The sequence below is a fragment of the Typopeltis vanoorti genome, chromosome 20 (genome assembly GCF_054136105.1).
Source record: "Typopeltis vanoorti isolate ZY-2024b chromosome 20, IOZ_Tvanoo_1.0, whole genome shotgun sequence".
NCBI classification, from domain to species: Eukaryota; Metazoa; Arthropoda; class Arachnida; order Uropygi; family Thelyphonidae; genus Typopeltis; species Typopeltis vanoorti.
In genome coordinates, this window is record NC_143568.1 from 11,717,216 (window position 1) to 11,733,045 (window position 15,830).

General features: G+C 34.8%; 1 protein-coding gene across 1 annotated transcript in view; it reads left to right on the forward strand.

Moving 5' to 3' along the window:
• The window catches only part of LOC150095228 (orexin receptor type 2-like), a 107,938-nt gene that overhangs the window by 26,521 nt on the left and 65,587 nt on the right, over positions 1 to 15,830 (forward strand). The gene's annotated exons all lie outside the window — the stretch shown is intronic.

Here is a 15,830-nt window from a genome sequence, read left to right on the forward strand (position 1 = left end):
TAAACTTCAAATGACTTTAAATAACTTCCAGCGAAACTGCAAAAATAGATTGAAATAAATTCTCTCCATCTCACCAAATATTCACTCGGCTTCTGAAATTCCATCGGATTCACTGAGAACAGCTTTATCACAGAAACACATTACTGCCGAATCCTTAGCGTTTGGATAGAAATACCTTTGCACAGCTACTTGGCTCACTATGAAATGGAATGATTTCGCGTTGCCTTGGTTACCAACTCAGGTAGAATTACTTCATGATCTCTGCTTAAAATGATGACCGAACCCTCATTGGCCATATAGATAAACTTGGAAGTCCTTAATGCTCAGTTTCAGGTTCGGAGAAATCATCATCCAGACTTTTCAGTCACGCATAATCCTTCTTTTGCATCTTATAATTACTAGAGGAACACGTGACTGGCGCACTTCTCTCCTTAATAGCTGAATATGAAGTAAGAAGGTAGACGACTCTATGTTAATTAATGTGTAGGTTGACCGTTCCTCCGAGAGCTTTAAGCTCTTCCATTTGATGCATCGCCACTCTGTCCACACTCTCCGATAGCGTCTATTGACAGAACGGTATAAAACTTTACTGGAAATAGCATCGATCAATAAACGATAGAAATCTGCGCAGATCATCTTACCAAACCTGTCGCGATCTTAGCTCACTCTTTCCCAATACCTGTGGTTCATTTTTTGACAATAAATTATCACCGTTATCTTTCAATTATCGAATAATAGATAGTAGAAGGATCGAAAACAAGCTTGGATAACAATTTGATCATTGTAATCCAATTACAATTATCTAACTCTTTCATTGAAAAATCGTGCACAGTGATAAAAACCATTAAGTTAGGAAAATAAATGTAGATTTGCTTTCTTATACAGGAGGGTTTCATAGAACACAATCTGAAAATATTTGTAATTGGATTATAATTTATAAATGTAATCCAATTAGCATTATCCAATTAACATTTGTCAAAATTACCACTCTCAAAATTTGCAGTTATGCAATAATTGAAAATACTAGAAGAGAAAATAAGACTAGATTATAATTGTTAATTAACGAAATTGTTATTCGATTAAATTAACCAGTTAACAATTGTAATTTAATTAGAATTATCAAATTAACATTTGTCAAAGTTATCACTCTCGACTTCCAGTTATATAAAAGAAAACAGTGAAGAGAATTTATTCGGAAAATATTAGTTTACAATTGTTAATTAGCAACTGTGTTTCAATTACAATTATTCAGTTAATAATCGTGGTCCAATTACATTTATCCAAACTGTAAAATGTATAGGTTTGGGCATTGAAATTCAGGAAGCAATTACAATTAACAAAATAGAAATTAAAAATTACTTAACTATACAACACAGACAACGTTAATATTTTCTGCGTCAATTAAGGGATTTGTTTTCATAAAGACGAGAAAAAAATCTAATGAATTGACATATACAAAGGCATTTTATATTTCACTTCATTATTTAATTGGGTTTATAATTACAACTACATTAACAATCAAGGTGAAAATATTATAAAATCCTAATATTACGCTTGCCAATGTTTAAATGGTTATTTAAATACCCAAGGGATATGCATTATTGAAAGCCTTCGATGTTTTCAATGGAAAACTATGCAGAAGAATAAAAAAAATAAAAACCCTATGATATTAGTAAAGTTAAATTTTAGTTTTTCTTTTATTCAGGAAGTTTTCCCAGTCGTCGTTTCTGAAAAAATTTCTCTGAGAAAATTTTTTTAATTTTTCTCAAATTTAATTTCTTTAAAATTTCTCTGAGAAAAGTTTTTGAGAAAAATTACTGAGAAAAGTTTTTGAGAAAAATTACTGAGAAAATCACTTCTCAGAAAAATTCTCTGTTGAAACTTGTTTGTTTTAATCATACGTAAACATGAAGATTAGCCTTAAGTTCTTATTCTGAAAAATAGTATTTAAATATAAGCTTTTAAGTATAAGTTTAAATGTAATTAAACGTAATTACATTTAAGACAAACACTTCCAACAATGAAAAATTTTTTGAAACCTTTTTAGGAGTTTTCTTGACGAGAACCAAACTCAATGCAATATTTCTTTTTCTTTTTGTTTTCTTGCTTCATTTTTTTGTATATGTATGTGTGTCTTCATTAGCGCAATTAATTAGCGATTATTAATCATGAAGCGATTTTATTTCAACAACACCAATCCAAGTCGAACATGACGTAAAGATATTGTCTTGACTGCTTTAAGTCTTCTTAATGAAGTTCATCTGTATGTCAGATATAAAGGAATTAATATAACAAACTGCTCTTTGGTCCGTTCTCAGTCTTTCTCTCTTTTTTTATTAGTCTCAAAAACATTTATCAACTAGAGAAAATTGCCTGGGAGGGACTTAATTAGGAGAATAATTAAAATTTGAAAGCAAAAACATGACGGTAGCTTTCAACTAACTGGATGGGTTGTTTTCAACCGATGGAACTTTATTACCAATCCAGAAATTAATTAAATGGCAACTTTTATTTATCTTTTTCGATAAAGAGCACATCGGTACAGTTCTTAGACATACAGACAGACATTGATAAAAGCAAATCGAAATGAATTGTGGTTTGAAATAGTGCAGACATGAATTTTTTGGTTCTTATTAAGAAATCATGTAACAAGAGGATTGCTTCTGGATGGAAGACGTCCACACATTAATCCTGTTGTTTATTTATACATTAATTCTATTGTTTCATCAGAATCATACCATTAAGATCGTAAGTGTTCCCTCTATACATATTTATTAGGTTTAATAATATGGAGATCTTATTAGAATGCAATTGATAAAGATGAACGTAACCATAATATTATCGTTATGAGACTCGATGAATCTCATAATGGTAATTATGATAATCAATCTCATCATAGTAACGATTTTTTAAATCTTGATTGTTAAAATAGATAACAATTATTCAATCTTACTTATAATGAATAATCGGTACATATTGCGTATTAGATTGCATTGTTTCATAACAATAGTTTCTGATGACGTAATGTGCAATTTTTTATTCATTATCAGTAAACAATGAATTAGCAAGATTACTGATTCATTATCAGTAAGTAAAAGCATTGTTATTTATTTCAACACTCAAGATTTAATAGATCATTGTGAGATAGTGTTATTTTTGGGTGCGAATTATGAAATATTTTTTAAGGACTGTTGGTGTTTACCACATGGAAATAATAAAACTGAATAAAGTAAACAATATTTTTATTCATACTTAACTCTACCGCATTTTGTGTACTTCTTAGTGGGCTTCTTCAGGAAATATATTTCAAAATTTGAAAGCAAAAAACATGAAAAAACCTTTCAACTAACAGGCTCGATTGCCAGATAACAAAACCCAAGTTAACGGGAGGAAAATGCCCTACCACTACCACGTGAGACCGGTTAGCTCACCTTCAGATGGAAAGTCCTAATAAAAAATGACCACTTCCTAGACCGAATTCGACCCAGGTCTTTCCAACAAAAGCGAATCATCTATACCAAATGAGCTCCGAAAGCTGAACATTCTCATATTAGAACATTTAAATACTGGAATTTATTGATGACACCAAACAGACGACCAAACTGTTTAAACCAATTCAAGCTTCCAATAAACGAAATGGTGGTCTTTCAGTATGCCTCCAAAAGCGTTAATAGTTTGAGCAAATTTATGCGATGATATCACACAAGCCTTAGTCAATTGTGGTAAGTAATTAGCTTGATTGGTAGCCATGTTTTGTGACGAACGAAGCAAATCGTTAATAATTAAGCACAATCTTTTTTTTTTTTTTTTTTTGATCACTCCGTAGTGCAGATCATTTAATTTTAGAAGCCACATTCCATATATAATTCAAGATAATTACACACATGTCGAATGGTTTAAATAAATTGCTCAGTAGCGAGACTAGTCCTCATCAATTATCACCGCAATCGATAAGCATCAGGACGTCCATTGCTGTCTCGAATATTTGGTGTCTGGGGAGCAGCTGGAAAAGGTGTTCATTTGTAATAGCTCTTTTCTATTAATCTCACGATCCAGTTCACTAATTAATAATTTTCTTCACACACTTATCATGCTGTTTCACTTGAAATCATCTTCATAAAGATTCACAAAATTCTCTCCGATTTTAATTAAGTCAAACTATTTCAATTTTTTCAATGTTTTCAGCATTAAGTGCTGAAAGCTTTTAATGATGAAAACAATGGATTTCGAACTAAATTCAATGTAATAAATTTAGTTTAATCCTTTATCCAAGTGTGAGCAAACAAAGTTTGCGCCTGAAAGTATCTTCAGGACTGGGGTAAGGTGGTACAACACCAGGGCAACTCGTTGCAAAGGTGGAGCAAGCTAACATCACTCTTATATCAGTATCTCCCATAATGCAAAACACATCTCCTTGTGGATATGTATAATGTTATGCATTAAGGGATAGGAGTGATGTTAGCTTGGTCCACCTTTGCTGTGAGTTGCCCGATGTTGTACTATCTTACCTCAGTAAGGTAGTACAGCACTATATTCAGTCCTGAAGATACTTTCAGGCACAAACTTTGTTTGCCCACACTTGGATAAAAGTTAAACTAATTTTATTATAGTCTAACCGAGTGAAAAATAAACATTCAACATAAATTCAGTGTTTTCCACGTTAGGTACTTTCAACTGAAATTATTTTGTAAACATTATTAAATCCAAACACTTAACATTAAGTGCTAAGTGTTTAGATTTGTTTCCCCTCTACAAAAATATCTTTATCTTAAAATGTTTAACAGTTATTCATTCTAAAACGTAGGTACATTCATTATAAATATGACTGCGCCTATAATCAAATTAGTTTTGATAAAAAGTGTTTACATTTATTACTAACAAAGAATAACGAACTTAGATTTGTGTAAATAAGCTATGACGCATGCGTTACCTTACATTGTTGTCTAGGGAACGAACAACAGACTCTATCAATGAGCAACAAGATCATTTTTATGACTTGGGTCTTACGACACGACTCGATTACAGCGAACGGTAATAAAACTGCACCCATTGGTTGTAATGATCCAGAAAAACTTGTAGCACACAATTTCGTTTGAATTTATGTCATCATGAGTTTCGCTCTTTTTTGGATGAATCAATCAATGACAGCCGTTACGATTTCAGTAGTTGTAAGAAAACTAAAAGAAGCAAAGCTGAGAGACACACGCACGCACACACACACACACAGGTGCTGGCTTTGTAAATAACTTTCTAGGATCAGACAATGGCAATTGTTTCAAGTTAGGCTTTGTGGCGAAAGACCATTGAATGCTGCAATTCCAAGAATGGCCTTCAAACGCTCCGTTAGCTGACCTTTGTTCTGCTTGCCAGGTGTGCATTCGTCTTCAAACCATGGGAAGAGAAGAGAAGTACAGCAGCTGTTAAGGAAGCTAATTTCTCTCGCTCTTTCTTTCCTCCCCCCCCTCCCCCTCACTATCCGCACTTGAATCATAAGGAAGTGCACTCGAAGACATCATTTCAAAAAATTGTTTCTTTCAATAATAAATTTTAATTTTCCGCATTCCACGTTTGAATTTTCAATCTCGTCGGTAGGTGAATATCATCGTTGCAATTAAATCTCCATATTAGGAAGTCCTTTATTTTTATTTTATTCATTAGTTATGTATTAATTGCTAATTTTTGTTTCTTTTATTTATTTATCTTTCTTTCTTACTTTTCTTGTTTTGTTTATTTATTTATTTCATTTCTTTATCTTCAAATATCGACTTTTAAAGAATGAAAACGAAATATCATTTAGTCTTTAATGTAAATGTAATTAGCAAAGAGATGTTCCAGTTATACAATAAACGAATAGAAGTATTGAATTCTTGCGAAAAAAGAAAACTTTGCTGTCAGATCTTTGAACGTATGCATTGTTTCTATAGCAACTTACTATGTTTTTGTTTATTCTGATGAATGTACTGGTGAACGAACAGAACTGTTTATCAGATCTTGTACAAAATTAAGAATGTGACTGACGGTAATAAACTGCCTTTTCATCTCCACATATATTTCACGAGATACTTACAGGCCTTTAAGGCCCACGACTTACATTCCTAATCATAATATGATAATAAGTCATGCACGAAGATGGTCTGAAAGGTTCGCGGCCTAAAAATGAAAAAACGAATTTATAATTTTAAAATTTATTTTTATTTTTCAACATAATCTCCCTTAAGACTAATAAATTTATTTCAGCGATGCTCCAGCGCCATTATCCCGTCCCTGTAGGTTCTCAGTAAGATCTGCAAAATACCCCTCTACAGCTGCGATCACCTCTTGATTCGAAGGAAAACGCTGACCAGCGAGGAAGAGTTTTAGTTTTGGGAAGAGATAGAAGTCAGAGGGAGCCAAATCTAGGGAATAGGATGGATGTTCCAACAATTCATAGTGCAATCCCTTAATTTTCCCATTGCCAAAACACCTTTGCAGTAGGTGAATTGTCCTGATGAAAGACGAATTTTTTTCTTCTGCAAACCGGATCTTTTCTCACAAATTTTTTCATCTAGTCTGGTTAAAAGATCGAAATAATATTCCCCGGTTATAGTTTTACCCTTTTCAAGATAATTAATAAACAAACTGCCTTTAGCATCCAAAACACCGATGCAGTGACCTTTCCTGCTAATGGAACCGACTTTGTCTTCTTTGGCGCTGAAAAACCGGCTTCTGTCCACTGTTTTTGACTACCGTTTGGAATCTGGTGTGTAATGGTGAATCCAAGTCTCGTCCATAGTAATAAATAAATCGACACACGAAATCAGTTTAATTCTTACTAAATATATGAAGAGCCAAAGGCTTCAATTCGGCGACATGAACTTGTTTAAGTTCATGTCGCCGAATCGGTCTCATCAGTGAGTCTTTGTCTACCTACTCACTGATGAGACCTCAATAAATGTTGAAACCGGTCTGGGTAGTGACCTTCTCTCATAATATAGAACAGTAATACAGCTCCTAGGAGCTAAGTTCACATTATGGGTAAATACCAAGAATAGTGATCGCATCTTGCTCCACCCTTTCTATGAGTTGCCTCAGTTTGCACTACCAAATGGGTCAGGTGCTGCTATCCAGGTATTTGCTTACGCTTGGAATCGCCGAACTTTATATAGTTTCTATATTCGGCATAAAACTCTTTGAGTTTCTTATTCGGCTAAGAAAAGATGTTGGATGTAATATCCCTTAACTTAAATCAGTTTTATTCTTGTTAAAACGCTCCCAGCACTGTTCAGAGATTTTCATGCGAGTGCGTTTTTGATCTGCTGTGAGCAAGCGCGGCACCCATCTCGCGCAAAGCTTTTTCATTTGCAATTCTTCATGCAAAATATACCCTCCACGTTCTTTTGAAATTGTTATAGTGTCAGCAATTTCACGATCTTTACCTCGCCGGTGGTCATCCAATACCACTTTTTGGACGTCCTTCATGTAGATCATCTTCAAGGCTGCTACGGCCACGTTTAAACTCGGCAGCCCATTTCTTAATTGTCGAGAACAAAGGAGAAGAGTGCACATAAACGTTAATGAGCTTCGAATGCGTTTCTTTTGGCGTTAAACCTTTTTTTACAAAGAATTTTATAACCGCACGACACTCAATTTTATTCATTTCAAGGGGATGCAGACAACACTTGTGCTTCAGACAGCTGTAGAAAACAAACTACTTGATAGAATGACTTGCAATTTCACATGGATGCTTACGACAGATGTACCAACTTAGAAAAAAAAAAAAAAACTCTTGTTGATAGTGTTATCATCTATGGTCGAAGCCAAGAACTTTTCAGACCACCCTCGCATAATTCTATATTCTTACATTTAATTGCGTGTGTTATCCTGGCCTTTTTTCCTGGTTGCGGGATGAAAAACCAGAATTTATAGAAGGAAAAAATCTTCATGAAAAGCACTAATAAACGTTCTTCGACTATTAGGTAGGGATTCGAACCAGATCTCTCTGATCAAATGACTTCATTGAAATCTGCCACTTCACAGGATGCTCTTTTCAACTGTTGGATGCTGCTGTTGAGCACACGTGCAGTAAATTACAGGATCATATATTCGCCAAGGCGTAGAAAGACGCCTTGGCGAATATGTCATCAAATGATCGCTAATCTATCAATTGAATTCCTGCGAAATGATGAAAGCACTCACTGAAATGGATATCCTTAAACCAGAACGCCTCCGTAGCAAAGTGGCAAGCACAGACAGCATTTGTCGTTCTGCTGGAAAGACCTGACTTTGAACTCTTAAGAAGCGAAGAATTCTTATAAAGTCTTTCAGCTAAAGACGAGTTAGTCTATCATATTGAACTTCTTTTATTCAAACTGCTGACATAGACTCTTCACGGTTATATCAACTGTCTGCAGTTAGCCTAGTAGCTATGCGCTTCGTAACCTGAGGAAGGAGCGTCCTGGGTTCGATTCCCGTCGATGACGCCAGGAGCTGAAGGATCTTCCTCAGCCATAGCCAAGTTAGCCGGTCTTGGGTGTGGACAGCAGGGTTTTTCCCCAGTTCATCTGGGGTTTTTCATCCCGCAAGTAGGCAAACCGGCCCCGTGAACATTATCAAAAATACATACTTAATCACTCAATTGGAGGGGTCAACCAGTCTAAAGTGCTGTCGAGGAACGGGAGAACCCCACACGAATAACAAAATACCAACTCTAAATCAACTCCGTCCATGTTGACACAAATGTTTTGATTCCAAAGTTCTTATAAACATATTTCCAATTCCAAACGCATATTTGTTAAGACGAATTACTTGGTTCGTCGAATACCACCTCTTGCTAGTATTCAAATCACAGGAAGCCAACGCAACGCAACGCAGAATTAACTTCGTATACTTTTGAGCGTTCATGTCGTCAATCCAAGTGTATATTTGCGCGATGTATTAAGGCATCTATTTCATGCTTCTCTGATTTTGAAATTCAAATGGAATTTGTTATAAAATAGTGTTCGCAACTACTGAAAGAAACCTTATTTCAATTTAAAATTGAAATAAGGTTTTCTTTATTATTATATCCTAAGATTGAATACCGTTTTCTTTAATGCGAGGTTAATATCGAAATTTCTAATTACTGTAATCTGCATTAAATAAACGAGACCTTAAGACACAGCTGAGTAGTTACAAGAAATTAACCGACTTAAACGGGAGAAATGAAGAAAGACTTAATTAAGGCAAACCAAGAAAAACGACTGTTTATATTGAATTGAAAAATAGCATTTTAATACGTCGTAAGCAGTTTTCCAGGATATAATTTTATAACAGGAAAGATAAATAAACGCTGCTACATCATTTAAGATGAATAGTTTCATTTCAAAGGAGAAATTTCAGCAGTAATCATTACTGCTGATAATTAATCAAATTAAATATTAATTGCAGAAATAATCGCAATTCGACTGATTGTTGCCGATGACAAAATACAGGCATTGTTTCTAATCGAAACAATGATAGCATTGTTTAGAAAGAATGCCGGTGTCATCATTGTTTCAATTAGAACCGATTTACGGGCTTGCATAAGATTATAGTCTCTTTTGTTTTAATTTTATGCTTCTATTTGATCTACAGTTACTTGAGTGCGAAATCAAAGTGAAAACCAGTCCTCGCAGGCGAAATAAATACTCACAAGTATAATATTTTATTTTGGGTGTAAGAAACTACCTTAAAGGTGAAATATGCTGCGTTAATTATTCTGGCGTGAGTGAAATATGAGAAGTTCATAGTATAAAGTGGCCCTTGAAGTTTATTTATATATTTATTCTTTTTTTTTTTTTTGGTTCCTTTAAGGCAAAAGATTGGATACTAACTGTAGTCCAGTATAAAAGTGTTTCTTTTAAAGGTAAACAATGTTGCAATCTCAGCATGGTAAGCACACACACAAAGAGACAATATGTGGAAGAGGTTTATCTTTCATATTGCTTCGGGCCACGCTATAGATTGGGGGTTGTGGAGAGATTTTTTGATTTTCTTTTCTTGCCGGAAGTCTCAAGTAACTCTCATTATTCCAGGCTTCCGGCAAAGACCAGTAGAACCCCTAAACAATCTCTTGTTTCTTAGATGTACGAGAAAAAAAAAATGATTGTATATTCTGTGAAATGCAAGCTTCCGTCCTCTCTCTCTCTCTCTCTCTCTCTCTCTCTCTCTCTCTCTCACACATACCAAAGTTATGAAAATAAATAGCTAACCTAAGATTCCGTCTATCTAAGGTTTATCTAACCTATAACCGATCACTCCTAACAGGGGTAGTTTTTGATCGATTTATTCAAAGTAGGCCAGAAGAGTTTTCATACGCAATCTTCTGTTGTACATAAAATTTCTCCAATATTGTATTGCAGAGCTGCTGTGGCATTATCTAAGGTAAAACGCACGTCATTAGGAACACTAATCTTTTTCATCTTTCCATTTGATCCTTCAAAATGTAACTCAATAAGCAGAACTAAGAACTAAATTAATTTAAAAATTATTAGTATTTTTAATTATAAATTAATAATTAAAAAATTATTAATTTATAAATTTTAATGAAAATTTATCATCATCATCATAACCCTAATTACGGGTGTAGACCATATTGGTTGTTCCGGTCTCATTATCCATCCAATGTTCTCTTTCGAGGTCAACCCTGCCTTCTCTTTCCAAATGGCTTATATTTTAGTATTTGTTTAGGATGTCGGGTGTTGGCCATTCGGTTTACATGTTCAGTCCATTTTTGTTTATAATTGTTTAGTTTTTCTTCTATTCGTTTTGTTTTTAGTTCTTTTAAAATGCCCTCGTTCCTTTTTTTGATCTAATGTGTATTTTGCAGTTCTTCTCATAAATCTCATTTCACTTGTTTTTATTCTTTGTTTATTGCCCAAATTTCACTGCTATAAAATAACGTGGGCACTGCCAAAGTATTGTATATTTTCAAGCGTGTTTCTTTTTGTACTATATTTGGGTTGAGTGTTCTGTTTATCGGGCCTATGATCTGTAAAAATTTTGAAGTTTTAATTTTATAGAAAATTCTAAATGTACATTCTAAATCGAAATATAAACGTTATGAATGACTTTGCCATTCAGATTAATCCCAAACTACCCACAATAGAGTAAGTAGTTTTGGATTCATGTAATTTCTCTTTTCTGTTTTATAATATTTTGAGAATTTTATTAATTAATCCTATTCAAAAACCACTTCCCTTTGGATTCAGAATGTTTGTCCTCCTCTAAGGCCACAAATTAAAACAAAACATAAATTCGTTAAATATTGCTTACAATATTGAGATATAAATTTAGTTACGCTTTTGTTAGATTAACGTCCGGTATATTTACCACACGGACTTTGATGGATGAATAAAACCATAAAGATATCAACTAGTTTCGTATACACTTCAGGAGAATGAAACAAAAAAATCTTGTTCTTACAATAATGAAGTTTATAGCTTGCAAGACAAATGTAAACACCAATGCAGAACATTCAAAAATAGATCAACAATGACACTCTTACTACATTCATGATGTAAGACGATGTTTAGTTATGATGTGTACAATGTCCGAGATTCGCATGCGTGCCAGGCTACAAGGCTTCAACGGTCCCAAATCGATAAACAGACATATTCACTCCATTTGGAATTGACGGCTTTTCTATCCACCTACAGAACTACAGAACACCGTAGACACACTCTTTTCACAGAAAACTTCTTCGATAACTGAAGCTAACAAAAGCCAATTCAAGGCGAAGCAATTATCTGAGAAAGAACAACACAGTAAGTAGCTATTTATAACAAGTTCTTGTTGTTATTTGGCATTATGCCTGAAGCAGCTAAGGCTATAAGGCCATTGTTTACGATCTACGTGTATTCTTCTGGCCATATGTTTGTTATGCATGATAACAAAAGCTCTTTCACCTCAGAATGAGCCAGGCTTACTCGCCTTCAATGGACAAACCCTCATCCGGGTTCTTCTCGTCATAGATAGGATCGATGCCTTCTTAGCTACTGAGGTTTTTCTATAACAAAGTTGTGATATTTCTTCCCAGGTGGGTCTAAAGGTTTTAACTTTGCCTTATGTCCATTAATCGTCCCTAAGGTTGAAATCATTGCTAACATACAGAAAATTTATGAGTTACAGAAAAGAATTAAACTGAAATGGTCCCCTTAAAATTGTAATGGTTGGTGCTTCAGAAAAATAATCACTAAATAATTCAAAAAAATAATAACAGTATCACTGCAGTGCCAAAAGCAGACAAACGTAACGTTAAAATAATCATGGACACGGAGATATGTTCACAAAATACAGAACTTACTCAATGAGAGTCCATCGGAATCTGACCAAACCTGGCAGCGGTGGTGCACCCAGAGGGGGACCGTAGCCCTGTCTCCTACAAAGAAAGAGGAACAAAACACTAGAAAATTTTCCAGAAATCTTTTCCTAATTAAAATTCATTTTTTTTTATTCGTGTTGTGTCTTCTATTTCTACACCCTCTGTCCAAAAAAGAAACTGAACTTTTCGAAAATAGAAGAAACTACTGGCGCCACCTGTTGTATCTTTTTGTTGTCGAAAGTGGCAACCTTCATTGGTGTTGTGTCAACTGGTTATGACATTTGTTTCATTAGAAGCCGAGTTATAGTGCCAAGAGTGACAGTGTGTTTTGATTAAGGGCGAAAAATGAGTTTCAAACAGAGCTGCGATTGACTTTTGTGTTAAACTTGGTAAAATTTTTACCGAAACGCATCAAATTCTTCAAAAAGCATACGGTGATGAATGCTTATCCCGTACTCATGTTTACGAGTGGTTTAAGCGATTTCAAAGTGGTCGTGAGACGCTTGAGGACGACGAAAAGCCGGGCCCTCCAAAAACTGGACTTAGCAAAGGTAACATCGAAAAAGTGCGCGATGTCATCAAAGAAAACACGAAATCGTCGGTGAGATTGATGGAAGATGAATTGGAGATTCCAAAATCAACTGTGCACAACATTTTGACCGAGAGTTTGGGTCTTCGCAATTTGTTTCCCACAAGTTGACCGACGACCAAAAAACGTATCGAATTGAACACTGCAAGATCTCATTAAAACCGCTCTTAAGGACTCAAACTTCTTTAAAACGATCGTTACTGGTGACGAAACGTGTTGTTTTGAGTATGAGCCCAAAACAAAGCGCCAGAGTGCTGAGTGGAGACCATCAGAAGAGGGGCATCCGAAAAAAAGTCGCTTGGAGAAGTCAAAAGTAAAGACAATGATGATTTGTTTCTACGTTTCCAAGGGCATTATCCACAAGAATTCGTTCAGTCTGGACAAACAGTCAATGGTGAGTTTATCTCGAAGTTTTGAAGCGATTGATAACAAGAATTCTTCGCGTACGGCATAAATATCGTGACGACCAACTGTTCGTCAAAACACACTGTCACTTGGACTAACTCTGCTTCTACTGAAACAAATGTCATAAACAGTCGACACAACACTAATGAAGGTTTCCGCTTTCGATAACAAAAAGATACAACAGGTGGCGCCACTAGTTTCTTCTATTTTCTCCGTTTCTTTTTGGACTAAGGGTGTATACTACTTATGAATTAGCGATCATTGAAGATGCTCAGTCATAGGTCGTATGCGATGCGTAGGGTGTATTCTGAAATCGTGTACTCAACTCGGATACCCCCCTCCTCCAAGATTAAATGCTGAGTGCGCTACTGCTCGGCACTCCTACAATAAGAAAAACGACTTGCTTAAAGAACTTATCAGCTGGTTTTACGAAGCTTTAAAAGATACAAACGAGAATAGGAATGCCGCTATGGTCCATAGTTCGATGCTATGGACATAACCTGACATGATCTCGGCATCTAGCACAGCTGGAAATCCCACATATAGTGAAGCGTGCACCGACGTAAAAACACTTTTAATTTATTTATTTAAAATAGTCTTAATTTTATCGTCACGTTAGAAAACAATAGATTCCTATGTATTCCAGACACTCTCCTAGAAAATTCCGAAAAGAATAAATTCCGAACAAACCGGCAGTACCCTTCCGTACATTCTTCAATTCCCTGACACGGAATAACATGCTTCCCTTTGAACAAAGATCTCCAATCTTTTGTCCTCCAAAACCTCCCATTCACAGCCCAAAACACAATGTTATGAAAAATCATTTGTTCGCGTGGAATGTGATTCAAACAGGCAAGTCAGGGTAGAAATGCATGCCTGTCCCTGTCGAAGACGTGCCTAAGAAAAGAATACATAAATCAGGACTGGCCTGGACTCGTATACAACGCAGAGAAACGATGAAGGACTGTGGCGACGTATAGAAACAGGCTGGTTATATTGATCCCAATTCTATGTTAAGCAACCCCAAGCAATGCAACACAAAATAAAGAATTATCCAGGTCTGGTCTTATTTCTTCGAAACGCAGACACGTGCAGATCTCTCGTGAATTGCACGCATTATAATACAAGTGATAATATGTCTAGAATGCGCAGGCGTTGTTGATCTATTTCAAATATTTTATACTGCTGTTATCATTTTTTTTTTACATATCGTAAACTCCATTGTTATACCAAGTAATTTTTATATTAGTGTCCAAAATAAGTATACATGCACACGAAACTAGTTCAGATCTAAAATAATAAGTTGTTTTTCGCTTTTAAAACTTCAAAAATATGTTCAGTATATATTTTTGTGTCACAAAAATGAAAGAGAGAGACCTTATATTGTTTTTCTAGGTCACCACTTAAATTTATTCCATAAAAACTGTGTCGTTATACCAATGTTTCTCATCTCCGACTTGGAAACCTTTAGTAACATATGACATAATACACCGCTGGCTAAATATAGTCTACAATCACTTTGTGTGTGTGTGTGTGTGTCTTTAAGAGAGAGAGAGAAAGTACTCACCCTAATCACCACCCACGTATAAACAGCCGACCTACTTCTATTGACTTGTAAAGAATTTGTAAACAGTAAGGCTTCCCTCGAACCAGGTCAGACAGAAAAAAGTGCTGCCAAAAAAAAAAAAAGTACAGGTAACATGCTGTTGCATTTTCTTTCTGTATATTAAACTCTGCCTTCTAATAGGATTTTAACTCAGCACAAGGAGATAATGAAGTTGAAATTCGCATCATCAGATATCAACTAATTATTGTAAATTATAAATTACATATTAAGCTAAAATGCCTTAGAGCCAATCAGAATAGCACGTAAACCTAAGAGAAAGCGATAGATTATAAGAATAATTTGCAGGATTCCGAAAATACTAATATATGTTGGTGTTAGGACTGTAGATATTCTGTTCAATGGAAAAGTGTTAAGGAGAACAATGTAGGTACGTTGCTTCTGGTAACGAAATATTATTAACACTCAATGAAGCGTTTATTTATAATTATAGAAATAATATTTTGAATGATAATTTAGCGAGGAATCAACACTTCCGTTTGATAGCTTCAAACGGAAGTGTCGTCTGCCTCTAGACAGATGTGACGTCACAGATACAGCTTTTACACCGTTTATGAAACTTATATTTTAGGTAAAACTTACAATTCAAGATTTTTAATTAATTAACGTATTTTCTTAAGTTCTGAAAGTGTCGCTAACATTAACTAAACTTTTTCCATTACAAAATATAAATGATTTTCCGAATTACACACATGCGCATTGTTTTACTAGAACTTTCTTTTTGTTAAACCCATGTACTATTTTCTGTTAGTTATTTCAACACTGATTTCGTTATCCTTCCTATTTTGTGTTATTCGCAGTTTTCTACGAATGTACGAAATTTCTGAAGGCTTGCTGAAAATATTCCTTTTTCCTATTTGTATGGTAATTTATTACAAGAAAGAATGGCTCTC